This window comes from Pinus tabuliformis, chromosome 4_1, assembly GCF_031772625.1.
Source record: "Pinus tabuliformis cultivar Carrire ecotype Pingquan chromosome 4_1, CPIR1, whole genome shotgun sequence".
NCBI lineage: Eukaryota > Viridiplantae > Streptophyta > Pinopsida > Pinales > Pinaceae > Pinus > Pinus tabuliformis.
Genome location: NC_142303.1, coordinates 803491730 through 803511831, shown reverse-complemented (window position 1 = coordinate 803511831; position 20102 = coordinate 803491730). Strand labels below are relative to the sequence as shown.

The 20102-nt window shown below is 35.6% G+C and overlaps 1 pseudogene; it reads right to left on the bottom strand.

Moving 5' to 3' along the window:
* Positions 1 to 18106: 18106 nt before the first annotated feature.
* On the bottom strand, positions 18107 to 18828 carry LOC149178652 (sucrose synthase 4 pseudogene; annotated as a pseudogene).
* Between the last annotated feature and the right edge of the window lie 1274 nt (positions 18829 to 20102).

The following is a 20102-nucleotide window of genomic DNA, read 5'->3' as shown; positions in this document are numbered from 1 at the left end:
TTTAGATTGGTTAGGCTTACGACCTACCACAATGACTTTCTGTCACCTATAACCAACCAAAACTGAGTTTCCTTACCTCCTGTTGCTTCCCAACAAACCTGCGTCTAGCCCTCTCCCAATCGGCCTCCATGCAAGAGTATTCTTCCATTCAACCAATGCCTAGAAGGCTCCATGTTGCCCCCGTTTCCACGCTGAAGTTGCCCTACTCCTACGGCCCAAAACAAAATGCCCGTGCTCCTTAGACCGAGTTTCTTTTATCCTCCAAGGAGCTCTTGCGTTGCACTATTAGATACTCAAATTCCTTGCCTTCACCCTCTATTTATACACAAATGAGGGGCTCCATAACATCACAATTTAGGGGCTTCCACAACTAGTCAAGTAACCTTAACACCAAGCCGACCTTAACACATGTGTGAAAACTCCATCATATAACTCGAAAAATTCATAACTCTTCAGCAACAACTCAAAATCGGATGATTCTTATTGCGTTAGAATCGTGTCACCGAGAGATATCATCCTTATCCATCACATGTCGGAAATGCATCGCGGTTTTGGCCCAAACATCTATGGGTGAAAAACCCCAGGCTTGGGTTCTAAGCCCACAAGCCTACTTGTGGCGCTTTGACCTCCAACCCTCGAACACTAGGGCTTAGAGTACCTCCCAAGCTACACAAAAATCAACACGCAGGTGGTGGAGTGAGGTGATAAAAATCATGAGCATTGAAGGGTGAAAGAGGGACACGTGAGAGGCACGATAGCCCATGGGAGAACGACGTTTGGGAGTAGGGATATTTGTTATCGAATAATGCTAGGGAGGAAGGTTTAATAATGTTTTCAATAGGTGTGATTTCTATTGAAATATTGGACTGCGCATTTGGTTCAACTCTATTAGCGTGCGAATAAAAATCGTGGGCATTGCAGGTAGGAGGAGGAACCTGTGAGAGGCACGATAGCCTTTGGGAGGACAACGATTGGGAGGAGGTATAATTTCCATCTTGAGGCGTGAGTGCGGTGGTGTTTGCAGTCTCAGGTTTAAGGAACGATAACGTGGAGTTTGTTGTCTTAGGTTTAAGGTATGATAGCGTGCGGGAGGACAACGAGTGGAAGGAAGGAGATGAGCTACCCTGGGGTGTGGATGCAGTTAAGTTTTCCGAATGTGGTGATACAAAAATATTAATTGTGTTAATCATTATAACGTCATTTCTATAATTTGATACGAGAGGATTGAAACGATTGTTGGAAATCGATTGATAGCAAATGATAGAATTAAAAATATTTTTCGAGCGGGAATTATTCTAGAGTTTGGAGAAGAATTATTGTTCAATGAATTAAAATTGGTTACTAAAACAAAATGGAGTGAATAATTATTATTCTTTTGGTTAAAAAGTTTAGAAATTTTTTGCGTTTGTTTCTTAGAGGTTAATTCATCAATTCTTAGAGCTTTTAGGGCTAAGGTGGAATCAATTTCAGTCCATAATATTGAATTAATCTGGTTGGCCAGAGACGTGTGTAAATAAAATGCCTTCCGAGATATCAAATCAAGTTCAACTCTAATTCGTTTGATTTCACTGCTCAACAACGCCATGCTCGCCTTGGTGAAGGTATGCTTAATTTTATGATTTTTGAGAGAGTGGTTGATTCTGGCAAAGGTGGGAATGGTGGAAGATCAATTTTCCTTTTGGCGATAAGTACTTTAGTTCGTTCCAAAGTGCCAACTTCTCTTAATATGTCCATTCCGTGTAGGTTTACGATTTTAGATTTCATGTTTCTACGATTATTATTTTGTTGCAAATCTATTTCTAGATCCAATCACATTTGTTGTATTATATTATCGAGGTTTCGAACTGCCAATTATGGTTCATCTTTAGGATGTAGAGAGAATGTGGAAAACTGATCATACCAAGGTTAATAATAAATGGGAATATAGGGTTGAAAAATGGTGGACAGTGAAAACCCTAAGAGAAGAAGATTTTATAAATAAAATTGTAGAGTGTGTGATTTATTGTTTTATTGATGAATTTATTGAAGATTAAATAATTGGGAAGTGTTTTTAATATGTTAAGATGGGTATAAAATAGTAAAAGATTATATGAAAGGTTATGTTTTTTTATTTATAATTTAATGATAATTAAATATAATGTCATGTGGAGTGGAATGAATAACATTTAGAAAATTATTGATGAATTTATTAAATTTATTGAAGATTAAATAATTGTGAAATGTTTTTAATATGTTAAGATGTGTATAAAATAGTAAAGGATTATATTAAAGGTTATGTTTTTATGATTTATAATTTAGTGATAATCAAATATAATGTCATATGGAGTGGAATAAATAATTTTCTAAATGTTAATAAGATGTTAGTATTGATTTGTCTTTTATGATGAAAATTGTACTATGTCATGATAAAGAAATATTAAATATAAATTTAAGGGGCAGCGTGAAACATGGAAAAGTGGTTGTATTTGTGAAGACACAGGCAACTCAAATTTGTATGTAATAGTACCAATATTTTGAAACACCTTGTAAGGGCCATGCCATATTATTTGGGTGATAAATTATTAACCTTCTTAGCTTGATTGAGGGACATTTTTTTGTATGGTTATAGCCGTAAAAATACTCAATTACCCACATCAAAAATTCTTTCACTATAATGTTGATATGCCTGACATTGTTTCATTCGATTATGCGCCAGAATTAGATTATCCTTTAAGAGTTGGAGAACTTTTTTTTTTATGCTCGATGTGATCTTCCATTGCTTGAACCTTAGAATTGTTTCTTAAATAATATTTGATGGATCGTGGATGATATCCATAAAGCTCCATAAATGGGGTCATTTTTACTGTTGTATGGAAGGAAGTGTTATACCACCATTCTACTAGAGGTAACCACTTGACCCATATTTTTTGTTTATCAGATAAAAGGCAACGAAGATATCCTTCCAAACATTTGGTCACTATGTCAATTTTCCTATCATATTGAGGATGATAAGATGAGCTATCTAATTGAATACCAAGACAAGAAAATAATTATGTCCAAAAATTTCTAGTGAAAATGGGATATTTGTCACTTACAATAATATTTGGGTTTCCATGTAGCTTTTGGACTGTTTCCACAAATCCAGTAGTGATTGTATTGCCTTTGAAAGGATGAGATAGTGCACAAAAATGTGCATACATGGTAAGTCTATCAATTACCAACATGATGACACTTTTTTCCTTCACACTTGGGTAAACCTATGATAAAATCCATTTATACCTCCTCCCAACGCTAATTGGGAATGAATAATGATTGTAAAAGACCTGGGGTCTTAATTGTATCAACTTTCTTTTGTTGGCAAACCAAAAATTCTGCCACAAACTTCTGAATAGCAGATTTAAGGCCATCCCAAAAAATTCCTTCTTGACCCTGTGGTAAGTTTTTAAAAATCCTGAGTTCCCACCTATTGGAGAGGTGTGCAATTCCAAAAGAACCTTTTGTTTAATTTTGGAGTTATTACATAGATATAAGTGATATAAGTGATATTGATACCATAGTGAATAATTTTTCTAGATAAATGCATCAGATGCACTGGGCTCTTGCTATAATTTTTTAACGAGTGTCCACACCTCTTCGTCATTCTTCCATTCATCCCTTGCTTTAGTTATCCAATCAAGTTGGATAATAGAAATGGAACAAATAAATGCTTCCACATCCTCATATCTTCTTGAGCATGCATCTATAACTACATTTTGCTTCCCATTTTATAGATAATTTCAAAGTCATAACCCAACATCTTTGTGACCCATTTTTGCTACTCTTCTAAAGATAATTTTTTTCCAAGAAGTATTTAAGACTATAATGATATATATTTACTTTGAAGTGTCTTCCCATTAGGTAAGGGAACCATTTCTTCAGAGAAAGTAGTATTACCAACGTTTCCTTCTCATATATAGGTGTGTGTAAATATTTTCCCTTGATTGGAAGACTTTCAAAAGAAACAAGTCTTCATTTTTGCATTAAAATAACACCAATGGCATTTCTTGAGGAATCACATTCCATAATAAATCTTTTTGCATTAAAATAACACCAATGGTCATGTTGAATGGTCACGCCAACAATCTGTTCCAATATATTCCACAATTGAGGTTGAATATGTGGTAGTAGCTGAAGCAACGAAGGAAATTATGTGTCTCAGGAAAATTATGGATATTTGCAAGAGAAATAGGTGCATTTAACTCCTCTTTTGATTGATAACACTTTTGCAATAAAGTTTTCCAAGAACCCAAAGTTCCATGATCGAACCAATCACATCAATACAAAGTATCATCCGATTCGACATCATGTTGAAGCAAAGACTATCCATTTACGACATTGTTCCACAATTGAATAGATTGCAGACATCTTCATGAAAGTGCCTGGAAGAGAAAAGTTTGAAAGACTTAGAATGATTCTTGGACTCACCAACATCCCTTCAGATTAAGGGGAGGAATGTTGACAAATAATCTTTGGGATTAGGAAAATCCATGTAAATATTGTAAATATAAAAATAAAGGAAATTGGAAGATGAAGAAACATGGAGAGATGAATACCAATAGTCTCCCTCTCCTTGTATATATCCATTCTTAATGAAAAAACACAATAGTTTGTGTAGTTACTCTATTGGCTTGACAAACGCAATACCAATACTTTATACATAAACTTCTAACATATACAAACAAAAATCAAGTAACACCATGACCAATATACATTTTTTTATCTAAACTAAATTAGAAAATATCATGCAATTATTTAGCTAATGTTTATTATCATGGCTATAAATAATTTCCATATGCATTATTATGCAAAATCAAAACATTGACTGAAAATATAATCTATTTCTTAACCTTCATCCAAATCATCATGACCAATCTAACATCATTATTCAACTAACATCGACATCAAATATTTTGTAAACACATATCATTAAATTTTTTCGAAACCTGAAACTTAATCAAGTCGTTGATATTGAATCCATAAATTATTAAAATCATCAACATCATGATAATGAATTTCATGAAACCAAAATTTAACATAATCAATATTAATCGCCATCACTAATTTTTCAACACCATCAATATCACCACATCATCATCAATCCTCAATGTCATCAACAAAATTGCCATTAATTTGTTATCATTAAATTAGGCTTCAAACCCAAATGTCAACATCATCTCATCATCCTTAACATTATTAGTTCACATCATCCTTAACAAAAACTATTGGTAGAACCTGACAAACTACAGGTATAAACCCTTGAAATCCCCACAAGGGATACACAACATGGACATAGGAAAACTACACTATGAATTTAGAAGCCCACTCACGGTTAAGAAAAATAGTAGACTCGACAACTATAATATAATATGAGATGAAATAAAATGAGTTGCACTTGAAACTTGTGAAGTGTTAGTTGCCCAACACGAAATGTAGCCTGAAGTTACTGACATAAAGGGTATCAAACACTAGAGCCCCAAATTTCACTATTAATTGAAAGGTAAACTATTTTCACGAAAACCATACAGAGAAATTTCCAGGATACCATATGCTACAAACCAAGACAAGGCAAGGAAATGAGATACTTGTGGAATCAATATCTTAGAGTGTAGAGGTGGGTAGAACAATGACCAATTCAAATACTGGCCCACTCGCTATATTGTGCAAAAAAAAAATGAAGAACATTGACCTAATTCAACTCTCCTATACCTTAAGGAAATGATCTGAATAAATGCCATCTTTCCACCAGAACAGAAACCACTATCAAATTCACCAAAGGAAGGAGTTGATTGACCCAGACATACATGGATTACTGCAACTGAGAAACATAAGCAACAAGGTGAAGAGGACTCCTCACCACCATCCTAGATAAAGACAAACCTTTACCACCTTTCAACTACCCCCATGCATTTATAATGAGATGACGTGAGTTGATGACCCCGAACAAGAGAATGATTTTCGTGACACGCCAAGACAAGGAAGGGACATATGTTGAGCATGGCACACATTTTGAAAAAAATCATTCCTCTCTTAACTCACACCCCGATAAAAAAAGAGAACAAAACCACTATGAAATTCACCAAAGGAAGGAACTAATCCGCTCAGACATACAAGGCTTATTGCAACTGAGAAAACATAAACTGCAAGGTGAGGAGTAACATAGTACCTTTGTCATCCTTCAAATAGCCCTATGCATTTATAATGAGGGGATGTGAGTTGATGACCCCAAGCAAGAGAGAAATTTTCGTGACATGCCAAGACAAGGGAAAACTATTGAGCATGGCACATGATTTGAAATAAACATTCCTCTCTTAATTCACACCTCGATTTGGGACTCATGGGTCTATTCATTGGAGTGCATTAAATTTTAATTTTAACAAGTATATTGAATTCGCTTATGATTGTAATGCTTATACATATACATGAGTTTGATTAAAAAAAGGAAAAAGAAAAATAATTTATTTAACAACATATTATACAGTTGTATTTAATAATAATAGTAATAAAAATAATAATAATAAAGGATGTTTTGTATTTACTTATCTACTATAAACTAGTGTAGTCATATAAATTAAATGGTTAGTAAATGCTGATAGGCATCAATCCATAATATGCATCCAAAAACTTCATCACACATCTCAAGTTACTAAAATTTAAAAAATACGAGAATCAAATAAATTATAACTTTATTTAAAATTATTATTATTAAATTATTATTAATGATAAAAACAATTAATATATAAGTTAAACATATATACATTCTAAAAAAACATGTAACAAGATTCTTAACGATGAACATTCACCCTCAATTTATCATGGAGATTCTTAATCTCTAAAATAGGCTTTGTTACAATATCATGGGCCAATACCATGACTTATCTATACCACACATCCAAAAAACTATAACTCATTTCATATGACATCTTTTTTATTTAATAAAAATTTAATTAAAAAAAAGACAACTCTTTTGGAAATAAATCTTAGCCTTCCATTTATGTATACAACTAAGAATATTCTATAATATTCTATGGAGGTTAAATCCCTACCATCCACCTAATAATTATTGATATTTAAATTAAAATTCTAAGAGCTCTATTCCAAAATAGACATGTCTATCAACATAACTATGTTCTAATGTTGAACTAGAAAAAAAAAGGTCTCATTTATTTAGCTAACATGAGAAAATTAGTTCTTGTAAAAATTATCAATTAAACCATAGAAGTAAACACATATTTACTCAAGAGGATTCTTGATATTTACTAACTTTGTAGTTATTTATTTATTTCAAATTTCATGGTTCTAGAATAGTTTTATCATTAATGATAGCGCTATTGAAACTAATGTCATATTTGATACATGATGTTTTTTGAAAAACAAACAATTTTACCATTCCATTTAAATGTAATTTTGTATATTAGAATTGATATAAATAATTGTGCACTTACTCGGGTGCTATTTTTGGGTCTGTTTTGGGTTAGGTACACTCCACACGTGTAAGAATCTTTTTATGTCTACTGCAAGAAGAGCAAGCTACCATAGTCACATTGCGAAGACAATTTTTGGGTGAAGAACAAGGAAGGTCTCAAGATGAAGTGTCAATAAGAAGTCTCCTTCTATAGTGAGGATAATCAAGAGCCAAATTTGATCATTCTCATGTGCTGAGGGTTTCTGAATTAGGGCCGATAAATTGTAGGTCTAAAATAGAGAAGAGGAAGTTGAGGTTGTCGTGAAGGAGGAAGGAACAAGGAATTTGACTTTCGTTGAATCGAGGAAGAGGAAGCTTTTTGTCTTGGTCTTGGAATGGAAAATAGGTCAAGGGTCTTGATCTTGGTATTCATCAATTGAAATCTCTATATTAAGAATAATTTGTTTGGGTTTTCCTCTCAAGTGCGAGAGATTTTGGCCCTGGCAGATAGCTTATATTATGTGTCTCTTGTCTCTTTATGGTTTATGTGTTGGTAGTTGTTTGATGAAGAATAAAATTCTACTAACTTAAGTAAAAGAAGATCCTAATCTAAGAAGTAAAAATAATTCACAAGCAGTTGTCTAAAGAAGAGAGATCATTTAATCTCTTTGCCATAGATTTTATCAACATGGTATCAAAGCTAAGGTGACTAAGTCAAGGAAGGGCATCTTATCAAGGGACACTCAAGGATCAAATCTCGAGGAAGGAATAAAAGTGAATATCATATTGAAGTCAAGATCTACAAAGGAAGCATCATAACCCTAGATCAAAGAAAGTATACACCAATAAGAAGTCCTGGAATCCTCAAGTTGAAGAGATTCATCCACCCTACATCCACTCAAATTGAAGAGATTCATCCACCCTACATCTACTCAAGTTGAAGAGATTCATACATGAGAAGCACTTCAATATCAATATCAAATAATCATGTTGAATAAAGTAAAAACCCTAGCTCAAAGAAGCATTCCTAGGATTCTCTCTCAATCAGTTTGAAGTTGAAGTGTCTTGAAGACTAATCATCCAAAGGAAGCTAGATAAAAGGCAGTGTCATCAATATTATAAGGAGATCTCTCTCCCATTGAAGCAAGGTCCTTACCATTTAAGACATAACCGATAAGTCATCATTTATCTTTATCACTCCATCTGGGATCAAGGATCATTCTTGAAGAAAACTTCCTTTATCAAGGAGAAGTTTATTATCCTCTATATCACCATCAACATCAAGGAAGCAACAAGAAGAAGGAACATCCTATCAAGTAACTATATTTATTTCCACATCTGAATCTGTCAAAATGTCTTTTTGCAATGAAAGAAACAAATTGGTTGGGGCTTCAAACTATCTTGCATGGAAGAAAATGACATATTTGAATCTCATTGAAAATGAGGTGGCGGAACATGTCAAAGGAAATATCACAAAATGATGAAAGGAATATTCTCAAGCTCATGTAAATTATATGAAAGGGGGAGTTAGGAATCAAAGGATTCACATAGAATCCATCAAGGACCCCCTCATCCCATATGTATCCAAACTTGAAACTTCAAAAAAACTCTATGAAAAACTGGTAGAGTTGTATTCTATAATCAGTACTAGAGAATTCATCTAATTAAGGAAATAAATCTACAAGGTGAATAAGTCAAGGGAAGAAGGAATAGCCTAATACTTTATGAGGATATATGAGATCCGGGATCAACTTCAAGATCTGGGGGAAGTCATGTCTGATAGAGAAATGACTACAGTTGTACTAAATGCACTACCGGAGGAGTGCGATAACTTTACTTCAAGTATTTATGGGAAGAAAAAATCTACTCCATTCCAGGATCTATGGTCAATGTGCAAGATTGAATAATATATACTTAAAGCCAAATCTGATGTCATGGGAGAAGGTGAGAAAAATCAATCTTATGCTACAATGACAAGAAGAAAGGGAAAATCTAGAAAGACTGATTCTTGGAAAAATAAAAGGGACATGGCTAAGATTCAATGGTATGGGTATCAAGAATATGGGCACTACAAAATATATTTTCATAATATCAAGAAGGAAAATAACAAAAGAGGTAGAGAAGAAGTCAATATCACTGAAGAAGTGGAGGACGCTGAAAAGAAGAAGTCCAAGAAATAGGAAGTAAGAGATCTCTGCTATGACTAAGATAGTATTCCTCACCTAAGTTCTTTTTCAAGTTCCTAAGTCTTCTGTTGTAAGATATGGCTATCATGATTCACTAAGAAAAACGATGGAATGCATCATGGCACCATAGAAGCATTGAAAGCAAGAGCTCGAGATATCATGAAAGATGGTTGAAATTGAAATCTATGGCAATCAACTATGAAGGATATAAGTGGCACTTAAGTGGGAAACTCACTGGAAACATAAGCGACACTTATGGAAAAGAAAGAAAAAGGTCATCCCATACTAGGCTCATCACACATCTATCAAAAGGAAACATTTGCTGGATGGGGATACTCTAGATCCTCAATATTCTTTGATGGAATCTTCATCAAAGGTTCATCGATCAAGAAGGGAAGCAAGTGTTTCATCAAGAATTCCAAACTTGTGTAATTCTCAGGATGATGGTATAATGACATAAAAGGTGAAGCAGATCAAGGGATTGAAGCTCTGTTCAACCAAGGAAACTGTTGTAAGAAGTCTGGATGACCCAAAGGAAAATGAGGTATGTATGCTTGTATTCGATATTGAAGAGTCATGTCATATGGTTTTAGGTAACAAGGATCAATGCTCTATCTTGAGAGCATGATAAAAAGAAAATGATCTTCTCCTTTAAAAGGATGTAGAAAATCTTGAGTCACACATTGTCTAGATGAAATCAACATAATATGTCCTCATATGAAATATGAGGTGGTTGACATTAATTGAAGGAACTCTGATTGGAAGTTCCTGGGAATGAAATGTGTGAAGAAAGGAAGGAAGAGATCATGGGATATGCAACCATGGAAAAGGCAATCAACATCCAAAGACCAAGAAGATTTAACTAGGATATCTCCATGAAAGATATGAAGACTCTGATGGAGTCTGAAAAAGAAAGAGACCCTTGACTATATATAATATATATATATATATATATATATATATATATATATATATATATAGATATATAGATATAGATATATATATATATATTATATATATAATATAATATATATATATATATATATATATATATATATATATTATATAAATATAGATATAGATATAGATATAGATATAGATATATGTATATATATATATACACATACATACATACATACATACATACATACATACATATATATCTTTGGTAGATGTGTCAATATGTATGCATGGTGCTGATGTAAACTAAAAGATGTCATGATGAAAGACCATCACAAAGGTAATTTTGACTTAATATTCGTTTCTTTATTTTTGAACAAATATCTGGATGGGTTTATGCAGGGTTTCCAAGGGAAGATCTATGGATGTCTTCCACCACCGACTAACATGTATTAGGATGAAATATCCTTAAGGAAACATGACATGAAGAAGGAAACATGGCATGAAGAAAGGCCAGATATGGATTGATGGATCACTTTCCAATGATGAAATGGCTGACTCATGGATGAAAGTGATGGGTGGTCAGTGCCCTATGAAGAAGTCCTAAACATGAAGACTCCTGGATAATGAAAATACGTTCATGACATACTCTTCAAGCAACTGGTTGTCCCATCATCTCCACCTGATGAGTTGTTGTAGGTCCCTAATTAAGAGGGAGCATGGAAACAAGTTTCTTACTTGGAAGAAACTTGGAAGAAAAATTCCTAAACCAAGAGGGAGCTTAGGTACATTCCTTCCATAGGAATGAGTACATTACTTTGTTGGAATAAATATGTTATCCCTAATTAAGAGGGAGAGATAGACACATCATTCTTGTCTTCACTTGGGAAAACAAAATGGAGGATTGGGTAAACATCTGGCATCTAATTCTCTTTCAGGATGTGTTAGGGCATCCAAGACAAGAGTAGTTGTAGAGGAATGATATTCTTTGAGGAATGGGAATCCAAGGTAAGAATAGTCCTAATGGAAAACACTCTGAGAACTCGGGTGGAGTATGTTCCAAGAGAGACAATGATGAGGGTGTCTATACATCATTGGTCTCGCCAACATTGTGCTCTCATCTTGTGGAGAGATAGAGTTGTTATTCAAGGCCTTGCTATGTGACAATGTTGTTTGATATGATGCTAAACAAATGGGTTTCCAATCCGACACTTCTTATGAGAATTTTTTAGATTGAGAATGAGAACCATTATGAATACCTCCTTAGTTAAGAGGGAGTGTTAAAAAGTGTAACTAGGTTAAATATTCATAATGGCGCATGTAAATTGTAATTTTATGTAATTGATGAAAAGAATAAAATAAAATTATTTTTGTAGTACTTGAATCATGGGTTTCATGATCAAGGAATTTTGTTTTAGTTAAGGTTCCCATTATGAACCTTTAAGTTTTTTCATCTAGTTATAAAATTTCAATTTTAGCCAATGTCATGTATGAATGACCCTTCTTAGGCATGCTACATTTTTGTATGAGTCATTAAATGTATAAGAAGGACCTTTAAGACCAATCAAAGACACCTCCTACAAGTCGGCTACAAGATGGAATAAATGATCTCCTTGAAAAGACATGTTGCTCACCCTCACTCAAGTCGGCTTAATTTGACTGGGAAACAACTATAAATAGGCAAATCAACCTCATTTTAGAGATATGCAATTCAGTCATGCTCTGAAATAAGAAACAGTGCGAGAATCATTGAAAGGAAGCCTTATAACCAACGAAGAAAGGGAAAAAGATGAGAAAAGTCTTTGGTGCTATTTTTGGGTCTGTTTTGGGCTAGGTACACTCCACACATGCAATAATCTCCTGTTGTCTACAGTAGGAAGAGCGAGTTACCACAGTCACATTGTGAAGATAGTTTTCGGGTGAAAAACAAGGAAGGTCTCAAACCAAAGTGTCAAGAAGAAGTATCCTTCTAGAGAGAGGATAACCAAGAGCCAAAGTTGATCATTCTCATGTTTTGAGGGTTTCTAAATTATGGCCAAGAAATTGCAGATCTAAAATAGACAAGAGGAAGTCGAGGTTTCCGTGAAGGAGGAAGGAACAAGGAATTTGACTTTTGTTGACTCAAGAAGGAAGATGAAGCTTTGGGTCTTGGTCTTGGAGTGGCAAATAGGTCAAGGGTCTTGGTCTTGGTATTCGTCAATTAAGGTCTCTATAAGAAGAATAATTTGTTCGGGTTTTCCTCTCAAGTGGGAGAGGTTTTGGCCCTAGCTAATAGCCTATAATATGTGTCTCTTGTCTCTTTATGGTTTATGCATTGGTAGTTGTTTGATGAATAATAACACTATACTAACTTAAGTAAAAGATCATAATATAAGAAGTAAAAATCATGCAAAAGTAGTTATTTAAAGAAGAGAAATCACTTAATCTCTCTGACCTAGATGTTCTCAATACCCATGATGCCACAACTAAAACCACTCACCCTGTGAAGAGGAAACCACCAACACAAGCCCGAAAACAAGCAAAACACCCATAAAATTCATGACAACCATATATGACCTCACGCCTCAAACAAAAAATAAGAAAGGAAACACCAAAGATGGAAAGAGAGAAACATAAACATCCCCCAAAAACACATGGCCACAACCATGCTATGTTGATGTAATTTGTAGATCCAAAAAGCCATCCAGGGCCCTATCAAAGATTGAACCAAAAGCTTCAGGAGAGACCCAAATTATGACACCCACCACCCTTGTTCACTGGTCATTGTTTGAGGATGACATGGTTTTTGTAAACGTTCCTCAATTTTATCCATGTAGAACCACAAGTTTCTAAGCGTCCTCATAACATCCTATAAAAACGCAAAAATGTTGTACTTCTCCACATGTTTACTCAAAACCAAGCCTAGCAAGGTATTCATTTGTTAATTAAGCACTATTGATTTTAGATACTTTTTTCCCCTATCCTTAGTGTGCTCAACATCTGGCACCGAACATGACATATCCTCCAATAGCTCAAAGTCTAAAAGAGACTTCCTTTCCTCTCCAAGTTTAATCTCAAGCTCCCAGATTTCCTGTCATGTTTTAGGTGGAATTACATTGAAATATTTCTCGACAGAGTCATGGGAAAAGAGCCTTGCCCCTCTCTGCCAAGGTTGGGCTCTACCACCTCCACCTCTCCTACTCCTTAACCTTTATCTTGGTGGCATTGTCAAGTTGCGGGGTGGAACCTAAATATCGATATAGGGACTTCCCTTACCTACAAAGGAGTATAGAGACTAACTCAACCCACCCTTGACAAAACCTAGATACCAACAAAACATCATAAAAATCACTTGAGTTATTATTCTATGATTATTGCATAAAAAAACTTTGATCCAAATGTTCTATTTGGTTGCAAAATAAAGATTTAATTTTATGAATTCACATCACATAAATACATATATATTCGAAGTCCACTTAGCTAAGCAAAAATAATATCTAAGTTGACTAGTAGCATTATGGCATACCAGGTACATGACCATTACAACATGTGTTACCTTTAAATCAATTATTATGAAATTCTATGTATATAGAAAATAAAATTTGTGAGAAACTTAGTCTTATTGTTTGAATCAACCAATTGGAACACATAGATAACGTTATTGAAACTAAAGTTCAAAGAGTGCTAACAACATAACATAATGTCTTGAGACTAATATTATGTTTAAGGTAGTTATCTGCAATGGGATTGGTTGAAAGGGAAAATTTTAAGTAAACAAATTGGAAACTACACAGTAATTTCATTAGTGTTTCTTAATCTTTGGAAAATCACATTGAATACCAACATCGCCAAATGGAGACTTATTCAACTTCAGATTTGGGTGAAAATGGATTTAAACTAATGAGTTATTTAAAGATCTACATTCAATAATTTTATAATTTAAATGGTTTTTTTAATAAGGTATTGAAAAACTTAATTAAAAGTTTAAGTGTATACTATAAATGGTTTTTTAATAAGGTATGGAAAAACTTAATTAAAAGTTTAAATGTATTTTATGAAGGACTATTTATGTAAGAATGGGAAAAATTTCATTCGGTTTTTGAAGTAACTATGACTTTCATATTTATCATTTGTTGAAGTTATAATTGTTTTCACTAGTAAATTCACACGATTAAAATAGTAACATGAAATAAATAAATAAATTTGAATACTTATTATGTTCTTTCCACTTATACACATGTTAACCAAATTTATTAAATAAAAAAATAAACTACATATATTGATTATAAATTTTAAAGTAGGAGGATACCATCGAACTATGTCAGTTTAACATTGTAATTCAACACAGACTATAGACTATAGACCACTCACTCTACTCGTGATTTTTTTTTCGATATTAATAAATTTTATATGATATGGTAAAACTCTATTAAAAAATTATATACATCTGGTTGAGGGATATTTACATAAAAATGGATAAAAATTGAAATAGAATTTATAAAATAAATATGGTTTGCATACTCATTAGCTAAGTGGTGAGCTCCAGTATTGCAGCAATAATGTTGCAACTTCCGGAACTCCCTTCTTTAATTTTATCAACCCGGTAGTTCGTAACAAACTTGGAAGCGACGGTGTTGTATGCACAAGTACTAGCTCTTGTCGCAGATGTCACTTGGTCAGCTGGCACAAGTCCGCTAGGAGCTTAAGCCAACTTCGATGAGCTCTTAGAAGAAGCTTTTTAATTGATGGATGAAAGCTAACTCGAAGGAAGCTAATCTATTTGTGAAAAGAAACTGAAAGCCAAAAAGTAACGCAAACCCTAGCAAACCCTAATTCTACCAGCTAGTCCTACTGATGCAAAGGAGAGAATGCAAACTACTGGAAGGGATGCCATTACTTCTATGAAGGTAAAATACATGTGTCTAGACTACCTCTACCTGAAGAAAACATCTTTTTGTATTTTTGAATAAGTTATTAGAATTATCATGCATGTGCTTTTAACTGGCTTTTTACTGTGTAAGGGTGGATCAAGGAGGAGAAATGCTTGGAAAAGGTTGGGAAGGTTCAGAGAGGGTCTAAGGAGTCCCTAACACCCTTCTGGAGAGTTTCACAAAGTTTGGCTACCAAGAAACCTCATTTGTGAGCTTTCACAGGAAGTCTACAGGGATTCTACAGGATGTTCAGAGATTTCTACAGGATGTTCAGAAATTTCTACATGATGTTTAAAAAGTGGAATTTAGAGGATGGGTGAGTGAGAGAAGATGCATGAATGGATAGGGAGGTAGGATAGGGGCCTGGAGTGACCTAGGGATGGGTGGATGGAGTGGTGAGAGGGTGTAGAAGGCTGACTTGGCTTAAAGAAGGCTAAGACAATGATGGAGCAAGAAGGTAGGGTTACGTGGGCAAAATGACAGGTGTGAAATGAGGAACCTAGCTAGGAGATGGAACAGCTGGCTCTGATGAAGCTTAGGTGGATGAGAGAGTGGTAGAGATTCCCTGCACGGTGTACATTTAACCGAATCAACAAAGTCTTGCAAATAATAAAAGACCTAGCTAATCTAATCTAACTGTCAATAAAACAAATGAACAACAGCTTTATTTGGAAAGAAAACCATGTACATTAATCATGCAATGAACCATTTCAGAGATCTAAACACATGACCAACTTCTGCAAATGAAAACAGTACACTAAGGATTGCATGGTAAAGCAAACTAGTGTTTTTGTTTGGGACAACACGGTTACTTCAATTCCAGCCCCTGATCCAATAAGGAAGAGGTGAAACCAAAAGTGTTTTTTGACCCTTTTTTGGAGCCTTTTTCCTGTTATTATCCTACCAATGTATTCTAAACGTAAGAAGTTACTTTAACCATCAAAAGCAATCTAAATAACAAAGCAAGATTTAAATCTAAATAGCAGATTTTATTCTAAGAATGCAGAGAAAAAACACATGAGAGTAAACAAAAGAGGTACTGGGCACTTGATATGGGCCCAACCCCAAGAGCTACAGCTTCCTAAGACAGATTTAGCGCTGATGCAAATCTGGATTCATCTTTATTGAGCAAGAAAAAAAGAGTTACATCAAAAACTGTCCACAAGAGAAAGCTTGAAAATGTGCTGAAATGCAAAGCTAATCTACTGACTAAAATCGAACTACAAACTAGCTAACTTCTGCCTACAAAATGACTAACTACTGGCTAACAAAAATGACTAACTGAAATGAGGCCCTAAGCCCTCTTATTTATACAAATTGAGGACCCAACAGTCCTCCTAAACTTTAGGGACTCGGCTGCCCAAAACTTGCAGTTAACAACAGTCCTACTTGACTTGCTTGGCTGCCCTTGTGATAATCGATTTGGTGGCCCTTGAACTCCGAGCTGATGGTGGAGAATTCAAGGTAAGGGCCCATAAATGAAGGGGACACCTTCCTACAAATCCTCTCCCTTGTTCTCCCACGAATTTGGCTGCCAAGTGCTCATTAAAACCTTTGATTTTGTCTCCAAATTGACCAAAAAGACTACACAAAGCACACATTAGACTTGTTGGCATAATGACTAACCCAATTCACTCTATTAGCATAAATATAATCAAAAACATGCAATAAACTAATGATAATGGTGGATTAAGTCAAATTAGGAGGTTGAATGAGCCCATATAATTATCCATTTTTGGGGCTCATCATCACCCCCTACTGAAAGTGTTGCTTATCCTCTGAGAAACCAATCTATCTCCTCATCTTTGATGGCCTTGGTGGCCTCCCTGTCATGCCAAGCTTCTGAAGTGATGTCCTCTTCTCGGTCATGAAACCATGTTTTCCTCTCTGCTTCTTCCCACTGCCTGCTCCTTTTCCTAGAGAATTCTCAGCTTTGGTATGATTGTGCAAGTATATTCAATCAGATGGTGGCAATGGTGGTGAAAGGAGATGAAACCAATGGAGGATGGAAGAAAAGAGTGGTTGCATGCCTCCTCAATAGACTTCAAGCTTCAAATCCCTCTCCATAATTGATTATGGCCTACCCAAAGGCTCTACAGGATGTTTCTGGTAGAAATACAGAACTTCCTGTAGAAAGTCTGGTAGCTTCCTGTAGAAGGTTGAACCATGACTAGATTGTGTCCGAACCCTGAAAAAATGAGTGTTAATGGAGGGGATGGATGTGAGGATGCCTGGGAACTTGGTAGTGACCCTTCTGCTTGTGTTGGGAGGCTCCCTTTCCGCATTGTGTTCCTGCAACCTGCAACAACTTCTAGGGATTAAACTTGTTTTTTTTTTTTTTCTCTCTGTTTCTTCCTTCTTTTTCTTTCTTGCTTTTCCTCTTGCTTTTCCTGTGGCTTTTCCTGTGATGGTTTGCCCTAGGTTTTCTTTCCCTTAGCTTCCTTACCCTTAGTTTTCTTCTCTGCCTCAATATCTTTCTTCCTCAAGCTCTGTTTTGGCTTGTGCACTGATCAGAATGGGAATTATGTGTATGGTTTCCTCCCTAGAATGTGGAGGACAGTATCCCTCAAGTGTTTGTTCTTTGCAAACCATTCAACCAGTCCTGTCATGTTTTTCACTCTATCAAGTCTTGCCATAGAAAAGATAATGGGCTTTTTATGGTCATTCAAAATACACATGTGTTCAGCTGTCTATTCAGGATTGAACAAGAGTTCCTCAATTGAACCATGTAAAGCAGTAAGACAATGTTGCTTCTCTGTATAAGGGAAATAAATCTGCATGTCTGCTCCAGGAGAAACAATGTTGAATTTGGGATCAAAAACATCAATTCCATGAACCACATGATAAAGACCAGGAAGGGTGAAAGCAGTGTGGCTCTCATACTGTCCAACAGTATCCTTGCTTCCAGCAATCTCTTGATATGTGCTAGTGATAATAAAATCTGCATGATTCATTGCAATTAGATCTGCAGTAAACTGGCAAGAGAAATGGTATTTTCCTTCATATTTTTTCCAGTATATGTTTGAATCTGGGTATTTGGTCTTCAAAGCATGGGCTATGTTGCACTGAGTGATTCCTTGTCTATGTGAAATCAGAGATGCAACTAAATTTCCATCACTGTAATTGCCAATGATCAGGTCAGGTTGACCTTTTAGCTCTGTCGTTACTTCATTTAATACATCCTCTGAAAATCTCTCCAAGTAAGGCCACACATCAAATCGAGAAACCCATTTCTGCAAAACTCCTTTTTCTGTTCTAAAGGGTACCCAGAGTATCCTTGAATTTTGTGTTCCACCAATTCTTTCAATTCGTTGATTGCATGGAAGAGTGTTTTTTCCAAGCCCACCTCTCTCAGAACTCCAAACTCGATGAAGAAAAGTCTGGGCTTCTCTGCTCCAGAATGTTGTGCCATACTTCCTGTAGAAGACCCCCCCGTTTCCTGTAGAATGTTATTCTGCCTTTGAGCGAGCCCGATATGCGGGAGAATTTCGAAAACAGGTAGAAAAACTCAGTGGAGGACGATAGGTTAACCGATTGTGCACACTTCAGTTGAGGATGTGGAAAGTGCAGATGAACAGCAGTTCGTGAGTTTCAGCCGAGCCGTCTTTAATTGCTGCATGATTTGTGGTGAGGTGGCAAAAACATGTGCTGGCCATGCAGACGGAAGTGCTGTCACGAATCATCATGTTTCCTACCTGTGATCACTCCATCAATCACGTTGAAGGTCAAACAGTCACCATTACTTGTTTCCCAATTTCCTCCTGAGATGGCTGAGCGCACGTGTCTTATTCACCCACCGAGCACTGTTGAACTGGATGAGGGTGGCCAGTTAGCTGGCCACCAATTTTTTTAATCCCAACCATCTCATTGCTCATGCTGTTTCCGAATTACATTCATGCAATCAGAGGAATGAGTTTTAGTCACGTACCTGAAGTCAAATGGTTGTTGTGAGGTGCTTTCTGCTGCTGCATGCATTTGTTTTGGTGGTTGCATGATGGCTTGGCTGTTAATTCATGGCTGCTTTCTTGTGCAGGTATCCTCTGGCCGGATCCATGCTGTAGGAGCTGGCTTTACGTTCAGATCTGCACCCTCAAGCTGCTGCTGCTGAATTTTCACAGGACCAAAACTTGTTTTCACCATTTCTCCCAAACGATAGATCAGATCGATCTAAAACTTGCTGAGCATGTTCCTATCATCATTATGCACCTCCCATAGAAAAATTGCGATCAATGGATGCATCGATTTCGAGAAAAATGGAAAATGGCTGAAAATTTCAAAGATGAATTTCTCGGAAACCGTGCATCAGAATCGGCTGAAACTACTTGGGTAGGCTACTATAATCCATATGCATCTTCCCATGAAACAGGTTTTGAAATGGATGCACGGATATGGAGAAAATGCAAAAATGGCTGACGGTGATGAAGGCAGATTTCTTGGAAACCATGCACCGGAATGGGCTGAGATTGCTTGGGCATGTTGCCATTGTCCCTATACAACTCCCCCTATAACAGTTTTGCAAATGGATGCACGCTTTTCAAGCTAGGGAAAAAACAAATTTTGTTCTATGTATTTTTTCTTCAAAGCATTCTGCAAGTTTTTGCATGGAAAGAAAAACTGAGCTTTGGCTATGATGCAGGAATGGAGACGATGGAGGAGGAGTTTGAAGATTGCAGGAGGACTTCTGAA